This window comes from Cibotium barometz, chromosome 37 (genome assembly GCF_041138505.1).
Source record: "Cibotium barometz isolate CiBa-2024 chromosome 37, ASM4113850v1, whole genome shotgun sequence".
NCBI lineage: Eukaryota > Viridiplantae > Streptophyta > Polypodiopsida > Cyatheales > Cibotiaceae > Cibotium > Cibotium barometz.
Window position 1 is genome coordinate 46,809,354 of NC_141082.1, and position 13,583 is coordinate 46,822,936.

Here is a 13,583-nt window from a genome sequence, read left to right on the forward strand (position 1 = left end):
CAAGCTCTAATGTTTTCACATCCTTTTAAGTTGGAATAAACTTGGCCATCTTAATCAACCTATGCATTCTTCCCTTCAAGAAGAGTTTTTGTCCAAAAACGGTCAAGAAGCTATAAACAAGTTTTTGTGTATAGATGGTACGGTCATCTATGCATGTGACTTCCCTAAGAACTACGATAAGGGAAATAGGAAGAACAACTTATATTTTCCTTAAGTACTATTACAAAGGAAACATAGAGAGCTAGTGTTCCATTTGGAAGCACTAAACCATACATACCACTTGCAATGAAACACAAACCACTACTAACGCATTAAATAACATCATGCCTATTGTGCCTTAGAAGTTCTCAAATTATCAAAAACTCCACTGTATGTTCTTCGACATCTAAGAGATTTTTCTTTGCATATTTTGTGACATCAAAGATCTTTCTCTCATGGTTGAAAACACATTAGCACAATTAATTTTCATGATTGTTACAAGTCTTTAGCAATTTGTATTGTATTGTGTGGTAAAATGTCTCTAAAATGTTCAATCAACAAAGCGCATAGTGTGAGGAAAGATACATTTTACCCTCTCAGAAAACTTTGTGTGTTTACCCAAGAACAGTTTTGAGTCCTTTGTTCTTCCTAGAACAATTCACACACCTTACAATGAAGATGATTCCCACAAAGATAGTGTCTATGCACTACTAGAAGTCAAGAGTAGTGTCCAATCAATGAGAGTTGTACAACCCCCAAGACCATGAGTAAAGACATGCCTATCCACATGTCTACTCTGGCAACCACTATGGGTGCTTGGCTCTACAACCCTATGAGTCAATGGTTAGCTATGTCTCTATGGACATGTCTATGGGCTACCACGCTGACATTTAAATGTTAGTAGCACCATCCAGACACACCTCTACAAGTGTGGGCTCACTGGACACTTCTACTAAGTCAAACATTAGACAAAACAGTGGTGGTCAATCATTCTCAACTATAGACAACAATCCGTAAACCATTTTCAACCATGGACAACGGTTTACTACAAAGCAAAAATTGAATATTCCTTTCTTGTTTAACTAGTTTGTATATACACATGCTACGAGGTATGCCTCTAACACACCTTACACAGATAGACAAACAAACTCAATCTCTATACTTCGAGATTGTTAGACATGAACATCATCAATCCCATTTGTGTTTGATGAAGTCCGACGTATAATATTTTTTTGTTTCCTCCTCATTATAGTGGAAATGTATTACCTACCCTACCTACCCATAGGTGGTAATATACTACCCTACTGTAATCATCAATGACAAATAAGAAATACTAGAGGTCCTCATATAAACTTCATAAAATATTTCCAAAACACAAATTAGTACAAGTTAGCGTTTCTCTTTTTTTTTTAAAAATCATGTTTGGTTGGTAAAGTTGATGAATGGCGTCCACTTTACCTTGTCTATCAAAACTCGAAGTACTTTCGTTGATTTGGTTGAGTAACTACGTACTCATGGATATACTCTTCCCAAGTTAAAATATTCAAAGGAGCGATCTTTTAACGAGATGCCCAAGCCACTTACTACGAAATGCTCATTAGTTTGACCTTAAACCCTTGGCACTATGGCACAAAGTTAGGGCATTCTAGCACCAAATCCTTGTTAATCCAATGTTATTGGATCAATAGCTATGTCAATCTTTAAACATTTAACTATGAGTTCTACTAGGCTGTGATAGTAGCTTTAGACTCAAACTTTAGTGTGGATATACATAGCAAAGTCCTTCAAGAACTTGCCCAATTACTTTGTGGAAATACATAGCAAAGTCCTTTAAGAACTTGCCATGAGTATAGTGTGAAAACACTTTCACACCTACCCAACTACACACTGAACATTATTGACAATTTGGTCACACTAAATTGACAACTTCTGGGCTTTATCTAGAATATCAAGCACCTAAGTTTTTTGACTTTCCATAAAATTTGAGCTCGTTGGAAGCTAACACCTAATATTAGTTAGAAGAAACTATTGTTTTTTGCTTCAATAAATTTAACACCCCCACTTAACACAAGGTCAACTAGGTATGAAGGATCCACCACTGAGCGCTCCATCTCAGTACATAACCCAAGAGATTTCCCTTATCACTCTGGATCAACACTCACTCTTCTTCTTGTAGATACCTTGGCTAATCTCTCCAGATCATCACACCTTTCTAGCGAGGGAGGTGATGATTATTTGAGAGTGCACACACGTACAGCAAGCCATGCCTGACAATAGAACGACCAAGTTAACTAATGGGCACTCTGTACTGCATCAAGATCAAGATTTGAGTGCAATCGTTCCTCCAAACTAACACCAAATCTATCGTTAATCTCTCTAGATCAGCTCCAAATCTTGACTTTAACCACCTTGTCAAGCTCTAAACTCAATATCCATGTCAAGAGACCCCTCTGATCACTCCATCATATCAGCGAGAGTAGACTATGGCCAACCACCAATAGTTAGCAAAGTCTAACAATAATATTATCTACGTAGTGACTATGTACCCCACAAACAAAAGCCAATAAGTAAACTTTTACGTGTTTTCCTTGGTGTCCCATACCACCAAGGTCACAAAAGCCTACATAGAACATTTGATGTCCCATACCATCAAATGATTATGAGAACTATTGTGACACAAAAAGTGAACCTTCTTTCTTTTGGTTGGATGAATCCACATCCCCAAAACCCAAGAGATGCAAAATATCACCATTTGTATAAAGCACAATTTATTTTAACCATGTGTTTCACCATCTAGGAGATTAAAAACCTAATCCAAAATTCTACAATACTAACTCTAGAGTATACATGTAGAATTAATCCGATAAATCTTGGGCTAAGTGTAACTCCAACCACTTGTCCATTGTAAATTTTATGGAGTTATAAGACAAAAATGACAGAATTCACAAAACTAATATTTCCTAAGATAACATAACATGTCATACACTCACAATTTATCGAACAAATGGAACATATCGTATTCCACATAAAATGGAGTAGCTATGTACTCAAACGTAATCACGGTGAATAACAAACAATAACTGCCTTAATATATGGGTTTTATGAGATCAATAAACTTGTTGGAGAACCCTCTCCAAACAAATATAATTAGACCGCACAAGCACATTCCTTCGGCCCAACAAACCAAAGCCAACAAATAAGTGGGTTAATATCCATCAACTTGGGTAGAGGAGATTGACACCTATTGCTTCAACATAAAAAATTGGTGGAGTCCTACAAATCCTATAACTTATAAAAGTTACAAAACTTTAAAAATCACTAACCTGCAGCTCCAAGTAGCTTTCGGAGACTCGTCGAACACCAAAGAAGAGCAATGGCAACTCCACAAAAGTGGTTCACCTGAACTAGGACACCTTGCTGATGTATGCTAATGTAATTGTGCGAACACATGTTTGTGAAAACAACATTCACATCCATAACCATAGCAAACTGGTAATCAACATACTACATTGCATGAAATACCCCAAGCCTAACAACATGGCATACATATACATAGCCCACTATTGTCTCATTTCAAACCTTGCATACACCAATGTCATTTGCACCGTTTTGTACTCGGAAGAAGCGTTATGCCTTCCATCCACACTCATGTGATAGCCTTCCCATCCTACTCTGATTGTAAAAACACAGGATTGATTCTTTGCACAAAGGATAACGCCAATCCATGCTAGGCTTTTTGGTGAGTCCCCTTCTTAACCTATCCAACCACGATGTTGGCATGGACTCCTTCAAGCTCTTCTCATTTTTGTAAACTCACTTCTCGCATCTCAGTAGTAGGCCATCAACTATGTCATCATCGTACTGAGATTCCAATCCATTGCAGTGTTGAGTAGTGCCCACTCGCCACCACGATATCATGTGTTCACCTCAAAGATGGACTTTCCATTCCAATCACCCTTCAATCTAGGGTTCACCTCAAAGATGGACTTTCCATTCCAATCACCCTTCAATCTAGGGTTCACGTGGAGAATCCTAGGAGGGTCCTCATTATCAATGACCGTGAGGCCCTACAATTCCATAATGAACTATGAGTAGGGGCCCGAATCCATGGTGGGTGGTGATTCCCATGTGCATCTCAGTGTGCATCGGCACGATGGACAACCTGTGCCGCTGCAAGATGGTTGGGGGCTTCATGGCCTTCTATCTATTGGTGCGCTGATATAGTGGCCCGTGGGGGCGGTGGTGTGGTGCTTCAACCACAAGAAGGGATCCGACATCATGGCCCACATAATCGTCATCCAGCGCTTCGTCTCCCACTGCATCCACTTCTCGCTATCTCCTTCAAGATAGAGGAAAGAAGAAGAAGCAAGAGCTCTCTATTCTCACACAAGGGAAGTGTGCATTCTCATTAGATGAGTTATCGTTTATACAAAATAAGTGGTTGGACACCTAGGCACGGCCATTAAGTAAATCTATCATCTAGTGTGTGCTAGCCTACTAGTGTACATGTGAACTTCATGCCGGTATTACACTTAGCTCGGTCATCCCTTATTTACATCGTGTGTAGCTCATATGAGCTGATTTTCAGCATTCCTTTGAGTACCCAAATGCTCTACATCAATGTGTCTTACATTGAGCAATGAAAGAAGAGTGTCAAATATGTTCTGTGAACATACATTTTATTTTATTTTACACAAAAGCAAGGGTTGAATTGCATCATTCACAAATACAACATCTCTACTCATAAGAATCTGCTTGGTAGCAAGATGAGAAGGACCTTTTCTTTTCGAGCTATACCCTAATGACATTATCATCAAGCTTAATGCAACTTTATTTAGGCACAAGTACATAAGCAAGACAAAAAAAAATGCATAAGTGAGCAACAGAGGGCTTTCTACCATTCCAAGCTTTAAAAGGCGTAATTGTATGCAAATACTTTGTAGGACACCTATTCAAATCTTAAATTTCACACATAGCTACTTCTAGCCAAGAACCATAAGGTAACTCTTGATTTTCGACCATACAACAAGCTATCTCCATGAGAGACCTATTTTTACGTTTAACTACAATATTTTGTTGAGGTGTATAAGGCATAGTACATTGGTGTTTTATCCCATGATCAGCCATGTATGTATGAAACTCCTTAGACATATACCCCCCACCTCGATCGGTACACAAGGTACCAATCTTACATGCAGAAACATTTTCAACCATAGCAAAATAAAGTGCTTAAAGCACATAAGAACCTCTCATTTTTCTTTCAATGGATACATCCAGGTGTGTTTGGAATAATCATCAATGAATGTGACAAAATAGAGATAGCCCCCCATAGATGGTGTCCTCATAGGACCACATACATCACTGTGTATAAGCTACAAATTCTGGACAACTCTAGTTGAACCATCTTTGGAAAATGATGCCCACTGTATTTTTCCAAGAATACAGCCCTCACAAACATCTTTGATAGGTGCTTCAAGATGTGGCAGCTCAGACACCATGTCATGATTATGCAAACGTAGCAAATTGTCAAAGTTCAAGTGACCAAAGAGTACATGCCATAGCTTGGCATCACCCACTGCCTTTGTGGCAGAAATTATACATTCAGCATGCTTTTGTCTTTCATATGCATCTAGCCTGTAAAGACCATGAGACAAAGTACTAGAAGAAGCAACAATTACATTGCCCATCATTGTGGTCATGAACAATACATTTGTTATCCACAAATTGAACCACTAAACTAGCCTTAATAATGGCAGAGATAGATAATAAGTTCTTCTTGATCCATGATATACATAATACATCACATGTAACAGTGTTTTCCTATGGAAAAAATTCAAGTGATGAGAACAAACTACGATGAGAAGTAATGTGCTTACTAGCACCATTGTCAAAATACTAGACATGTACATATATACCAACCATGCATACATCCTTATGTAAAGGGTCAAAAGTGCATTACACAATGACAGCCCAATCATCATGTGCATAGTTTGCAGATTTGTTGTTTTCCACATTAGATGTTAACACATCAACTACAACCATACTTGAGTCTTTCGTTTTCTCCTTCTCTAGCTACTTTCTACACTCCTTAATCTAGTGACCAAGTTTCCTGCAATAGTTGCATTATTCCTTTTTCTTTGGCTTATCGCATTCTTTGTATGTAGGCTTCCCCAATGACTCTGATTTTAACTTGCAACTACCTTGAGGAAAGGATTTACCTTTACCTCTTTGTTAACTGGCAGAGCAAAAGCTTGATCTCCTATATGCATGATAGATCTTTTTTGCCTGGATTGCTCTTCTTGCAAGAGCACAGAAACCAACAGTTCCTCAAACTTTAAGTTATTTGGATTGCCTTTCATCACCTCATGAATTTGGTAGAAACAAAAATTTAATATAAGTCTGGCAACGCATTCAAAAAAGTAGGCACTAATGAACTGTCATGATATACTTCAACACTGGCCAATTGCTCCTTAAAATCCTTGATTTTGGTAAGAGAATTGTCCATGGAGTCTCCCTCATTCATATGCTCTGACTCTAATTTCTTGCATAGGTAAGCAACGCGTGCTTCATTACGTACCTAGTACAATGATGCAAGTGTATCCCAAGCATGTTTAGCATTCCTATATGATCGAATGTGAGGAATAATACTCCTCTTGACTAATAGAGTAAGCAATGCATGTACCTCTACATCTCTTCCATCCCACTTTGTTTGTTCCTACATAGGAGGTATTCTATCATGTGGTAACATACCATGTGAAACTGAGTCCATGTCTATAGATGTGCCTTCTACATCATGTTCATCAGAGGAACTAGATTCACGTTTCTCAGTACCAACCACAACATTCCATAGCCCTTTGGCTACCAATACATGGCGCATCACATATAGGACCATAAACAAGTAGTTGGTCCCATCAAGCTTATCCTTAACAATGGCAGATAACATTCAAAATACATCACTGTCTGCCATTTCTAATAACACCTAAGCAAGTAATCATGCAACCTGTAAGTACTAAGTGATCCTTTGATGCAACCAAGGTGGCTTCTAATAAGGACACTGACAATGGAGACTTGCAAGGTGTATGAAATAAATGTAGAGTAAAGTGAGTAGAAATTTTACTCGTAAGATGTAGAGATCGATGTCACTGAAGTGTAGCTTATAGAAAAGATCCAATGTTATGAGTATCTGATGTTGCTTTCACATGTATCTGCACACCCGTCTCTATAGTAGACCTAACAATACTACTCTAGAATCTGATGAAGAATAATGCAAATTTGGTTCCCAAAAATGTCAACAAAAAATCAAAAACTGCGCAAACAGCCCCCAAAACGTGCCAGAGTAAATCTGACCGCAAATTGTTAGTCCAAGTATTAAACACTTCAAGATCCTCTTTCTTCTCCTAGAAGGTCTCCTTGATTTGACTCAAGTAGACAAGAGATTCGAGGTGAAGGATAGGTTGCAGAGCAGTAGGGGCGTCGAGGAGCGTATGTTCTGATACCAGGTGTTAGAAATAGGGTGGAAGGAATGCACGCGCGCACACACACACACACACACACACACACACACACACACACATAGTGGAGAAGCTCAAGGGAGCATACAATGAGATGATAGATAGATAATTAATGTGTGTTGTACAAATATGATAAATATATCCCAAGATGGGTGTATAGTAGCATGGGGGGAAAAAACCTCCTAAAGAGGGAAAAAGTGGCCCGGTTGGTCCTAGTGTGTTCACACACATCATTGGAACACTAGTGGGTTTGGAAGGCCAAGTACAAGTCTAATGGTACATTGGATAAGTACAAGGCAAAGCTCATGGGGATAAGGGTGTTACATAGGTCAAAGAGTTTAGCTTTTAGGAGACATTCACCCCTACAGCTAGATTGACCACTATTCGCATAGTACTTACCTTGGCCACTCATGGGAAGTGGCTAGTATTGAAAATGGATGTGAAGTTAGCATTTCTAAATGGCCACATCTCAAGGAGGAGGTTTATGTGGTGGAGCTATCCGAGTTTGAGATACCTAGTTCAGAAAACAAAGTGTGCAAACTCCGAAAGACAATGTATGGTCTGAATAGGTCCGTCGAGCTTAGTACCAATGGATAGATTCTTTCTTTGTAAGTATTTGTCTTTCTAAATGCCTAGATTTAAATTTTTATATTTTCTCTAAGAAGGGCATGTACATTATATGATCATTGTCCTACATGTGGATGACCTCTTTATGATGGAGGACCCTATTATGTGCAGGCGTATTGTAGAGAGTTACACAACTTTCACCAGCAAGCCATATTTAAGCTATGTTTTTGGGTTGGTGAGTCAGTTTATGTAGACCCTGAGGAAGCCACACTTGGATGCAGTTAGGAGGATATTCCAATAAAAAAATCCATAGTACACTATGGAATTTTCTATGAGGCTAGAGTAGATGTACATGTACATAGATATACATATGTAGATTGGACTGGTAGTGTCTCACACAAGAGATCTAGGCTAAGTACAAGGGTGATGTTATGGCAACATGTGTGAGGTATCTTGGTTGAAAAAGCTATTAGAAGATATGGGAGAGCCCATGGAAAGGGTTGTTTTCATTTATTGTGAAAATATGAGGAGTATATAATTGACACAAGTAGCCCAGTGAATCATGCTAGGATAAAGCTCATTGAGGTGCATTATCACTTTGTGAGGGAGAAGGTTCTATGATATGGATTTGGCGTATGTTAGTGCAAAGGATTAGGCAATTGTGCCACCTTCATAAAGACATTACGTACAGAGAAGCTCCGTAGGTTTAGGAGCTTACTTGGAGTGTAGGGTATGAAGTTAAGGTCAAGGGGGGAGTGTTGAGATATTGAGCTTAATTGGTGATATGGGTGACATACCAGGATGACAACTCCACACTTATGCCACTAGCATGGTTTGTGAGATTATGGGTGATATGCCACTAGTTAACAAGTTGTAGGATAGTCATAAGAGTTATGGTACAGTTACAACTCCAGCTCATATAGTTGGGTTCACACTCTGGATTCACCTTTGTACATTGTTATAGTAGGAGAGTACTTTTCCTTCTTATTGTATGTTCTCTTATCTTTATATTATGGTTACAGAGAAGAGAAGAGAAGACAATAGAAGAAAAGTTAGCCATCCATCTCTCTTGTGTGCTTGTCTACTCTTATGTGTGTTTTTTTCAAGCGCTTCCCTGCCTTCTTCTCATTTGGCACTAGATTTGAAGTACTTGGTGCAACGTCTCTATGAGGACACTTGACAACATGGTACGGGCCCTCGTAATAATGAAAACAATAAAGAGGTGGCCTACGTAACATGTTATTGAGAAGTCTGTTGCTCTTTGTCGTACCATAGTTTTGAATAATGAGGCATAGTTAATGTGGATAGGGGTTATTCTAGATACCATATGAACTAGACAAGGAGGCATAGTTAATGTGGATAGGGTTTTTTTATAGATATCCATGTGAATTGGGCTACTCATATGACCCATAGCTCTTCTATTCTAGACTCTCAAGATTCTCCTAGTAAATCCATTGTTGTATCGGTGTGATTCTAGGAGGAACCGATTGAGGTGGTAATACCAAAGGTCGGTATGGCATTAGCAATGTTCTATTCATACCTCTCAGTATAGGATTTTAAGAAATGACCACTGGATTATGTACTAGTGGTTGAGACACATTTGGTCCAAGCGATAGGGCTAGTGGTTGCTTTGGCACACTGGGAGCATAGGTGAAGCATATGTTGTGGTGTCAAGTTTCCATGGTACCAACAATGGGTTATATCATGGTTCCCTTATGGAATTGACAATGAACCCAATACTATTGTTGTCTTAACATAATTGTATGAATTTGGTGGAAAATTGCATTATCAAGACATTTCTCTTTGTGGAAATAAGTGTGGGTGTCCATCTTGAGGAATCGTCATGAGGTTGCCTTTTTGCCACTACTACTGGCGTAAATGGTTGAGCAGATTTTTTTGCCAACTTGTCCATGCTCATTTCCTTAACTAGGACTCTAGCTCATGCTAGCTAGGCGTCCTTAGTTGTTGAGGCTTTGGACGATGCATCCCCTAACTTGTCTTGAAGTCTATTACCTTGCAACAACTTCTATATCATTTTCATCAGGGAAATGGGGGAGGAGACTAATGCTCTAAGTTATTCTAGAATTAAAGCCCCTAACTAGCATGTGCAAACACTTGAACAACAACAATTGTTTTTTAAGTAATAAGCCAAAGTGCTCTATAGTGTAAACTTGAAGTTTTTGTTGTGAGTTACTAAAAAAGCACAAGCATAAGGTTCCATATTCCAACTTGCCATGGAGCATATGCATCTAAAAGCCTCCTCAAATGGGATATGCCACCACATAAACTTCAAATCTAGAGTATCTTGAGAAGTTTTGGAATTTATTATCTCATAGATTATAGGACATATTTGTTTAAAAAAAATAGCTCTATAAAAATAGAGAGGGTTTATCTAAAATTTGACAAAGAATATGACTCCTACTTGTGAATAACAAGCTAACACATCAAGAATTCCCCTATGCAGAGAGATCTCACTCATTCTCCAAAAGGAGGGGGAGGGAGAGGCACATTCTATAGAAAACCTATATATCACTTACATTGAAAGAGTACCTATATCAAGAATTCCCCTATGCAAAGAGATCTCATTATCAGAAAGGAGGGGGAGGAGGAGGCTCACTCTATAGAAAACCTATATATCACTTGCATTGAAAGAGTACTTTGAGAGTTTTGAGTATTTGAAATTAACCTTCTTTTTTACACTTATAAAAAAACAATTAAACTCGTTCTAAAACCCCTTATGTAAGTAATTTTGGAAAATTTTATTCCAAAAATCTGAATTAAAAAACTCATTGTGGTGTGAACTCTTGTAACACACTAACATATTTTTAAGTGAATCTTGCAAGTCCTCATCTAACAAATCTTCTTTAAGTCTCTTCCTCCAAGGAGTTAATGCTACACCACCTTATCCTGATATTCAATCTATCCCAAAAGGCATAGTACCAGGAGACAATTGTGATGACATCTTTGCACCTTGCCTTAGAAACATTAATTACTAGCTTCATGCTAAATATGTGGCACAATGTCACATGTCGTTTCATTCATTGTAGCCAAAAAGTTTCATCACTATGGCTAGGTTCAAGGTGAGTCACATGGCATAAGATTGCAAAACTTTTCATTTACTTTAGGCAAAAAGAAAAGAAGGAAGCCTCTTTTTTGGCATTGCCATGATAGTTACTTAAATTAAAGGAATCTAACTTTAAAAGCAATGTAAAAGCTTGTGTTAGTGTAATGGTACTAGGTCACCTTTAAGCTATAACGATGGACTAGAAACAAGCTCTCAAGAAAAAGGTCTTGAGAGCACTGAAATGAATGCCTCTCAAAGGTAGATATGAACCTTGGGATCCTCTCTTCTAAGGGATGCAAGGGTGCAACCACTAGGCTAAAGCCTTAAAAAAGTAATTACATATTACACCTTAAATTAAAGGAATCTAACTTTAAAAGCAATGTAAAAGCTTGTGTTAGTGTAATGGTACTAGGTCACATTTAAGCTATAACGATGGACTAGAAACAAGCTCTCAAGAAAAAGGTCTTGAGAGCACTGAAATGAATGCCTCTCAAAGGTAGATATGAACCTTGGGATCCTCTCTTCTAAGGGATGCAAGGGTGCAACCACTAGGCTAAAGCCTTAAAAAAGTAATTACATATTACACCTTGCTAGGAATTCGTAGGGGTTTCTGATTGGCAATTTGTGTAGAGTATCGTTTTCACCTATATTAGAGCACACCTCCATGAAAGCTGACCTTCATTAGTATGTAGAACCCTTTGCCAATAGACCACCTTCTCCATTAATATAACCTCGGGACAAAACCATTGCATTGTGGTTGATATTTTCTTTGGTTCAAAAAGAAGACAAAACCACCTTATCATTATAAAACCTATGGAGTGTCTTTTTGGTAGTGAGGATCTATGTAATTTATAATAACGAGGAATTATGTAGGCTAAATGTAAGGTACAATTGTAAAATCTATGGAGTGTATTTTTGTAGTGAGGACCTATTTAATCTATAATGAGGAATTATGTAGGCTAAATGTAAGCTACAATGATTAGCTCGACTAGACATTGGGCTTGAGCCATCTTGTGCATATTTCGCTCACCTATTCACTCAAAAAAAAAATCGCATTAAGGGAGGAAAAAAAATTCGCATTAAGGGAGGAAAAAAAATTTCGCATTAGTTTACTAAGGTTCTTACCTTTGTATTTTTTCGGTAGGTTTAGACCTTGGTTTCAATGGTTTGCAATAAATATTTTAAATTCAATGGTTGCAATAAAAAAAATTCTCTTTTGCATATTGATATTAAAAAAATTTGCATATTGACAAAATTTGAAAAGATAGACATTTTCGAAAAGTTATTGCATATATTCATCAAAATTATTGCTTCGGGTATTTACAAGGTTATTGTGCTTCGGGTATGTACAAGGCTAAAGTACTATTTACATTGCATCGAATAGTTTCAGTCACATGAAAATAACATCTTTGGTTGTCTTGCAAGAATAGAACAAAGGTACATAGTCAGAGCCATCTAGGAAAGATCCATGATTCCCTTCTTCAGACAAGGAACCACTGTCTCCACAAAACAACACATCTTGCAACGAGGAGAATCCAAAAAGAAAATTTGATCAACATCAATCAATTGAGTGAGATGCAGTTTCTTCATCACTTTCCATGCTGCGACTGCTCTTATTTTGTCCATCCCATTTCCAGATTTAGGGATTAGCCAGTGGGCAAAGGGGTAGTACTTCCCCGTGCACAGCATGCGCAAACGCGTTGACTCCAAGCTTATTAGGAATATAGCTATCCATACATTCAGTGGCGAGACAAAGAGACTTTGTTCTTTAAATCTCCAGCCCCATACAATGCATATTGCTCCCGCCCCCTTGTAATTTCTTCCGCCATTACATTGTGACAAAAAAACTTAAAATGAGGTTTAAACATATCTTTCATGCAATAACCCAACATGCCTTTGAATGTGTGCAAGCAAACTTGTTTCAAACCCTTGCACATGACAATGCCCCCAGCTAGTTTGATACATCCCATGCGAGATATTTTTTGATAAGGTTGCCTACAAAGATAAAGGAAACTGCCATTATTTTAATGACCATTTGAAAGTAGATATGATTCAATGTTCCACCCTTCTCAAGAGCAAACAAACCACTAATACATTCAAACCAGACAAAGTCTTCTAGTGGTTCCCAGAATGCAATATCTATGTCACCACTCCCAACACCTATAGTCACAGAAACCTCAAGCAGCCTAGTCAACATAACGAGCGGCGCTTTTTTGCATTTGGTGGTATTGTTAACACTAGGGTCAGAACCTACAGACCTTGCCCTATTCTTCACCATATGTAGATTTCTAACCACTTTATTTCCTTCAAGGAGTGTGAGAATAGGAGGATTTGTTGAATCTACCACGCCCTTGCCTTTTGTCATGGGCATCCGTGGATGCAGCAACCTCCAAGACTTTTCCTTTATCCCGTGGACGAGTAGAAGGGCCTGCTGTGTCTTTACCTACACTGTTTGTTATGTA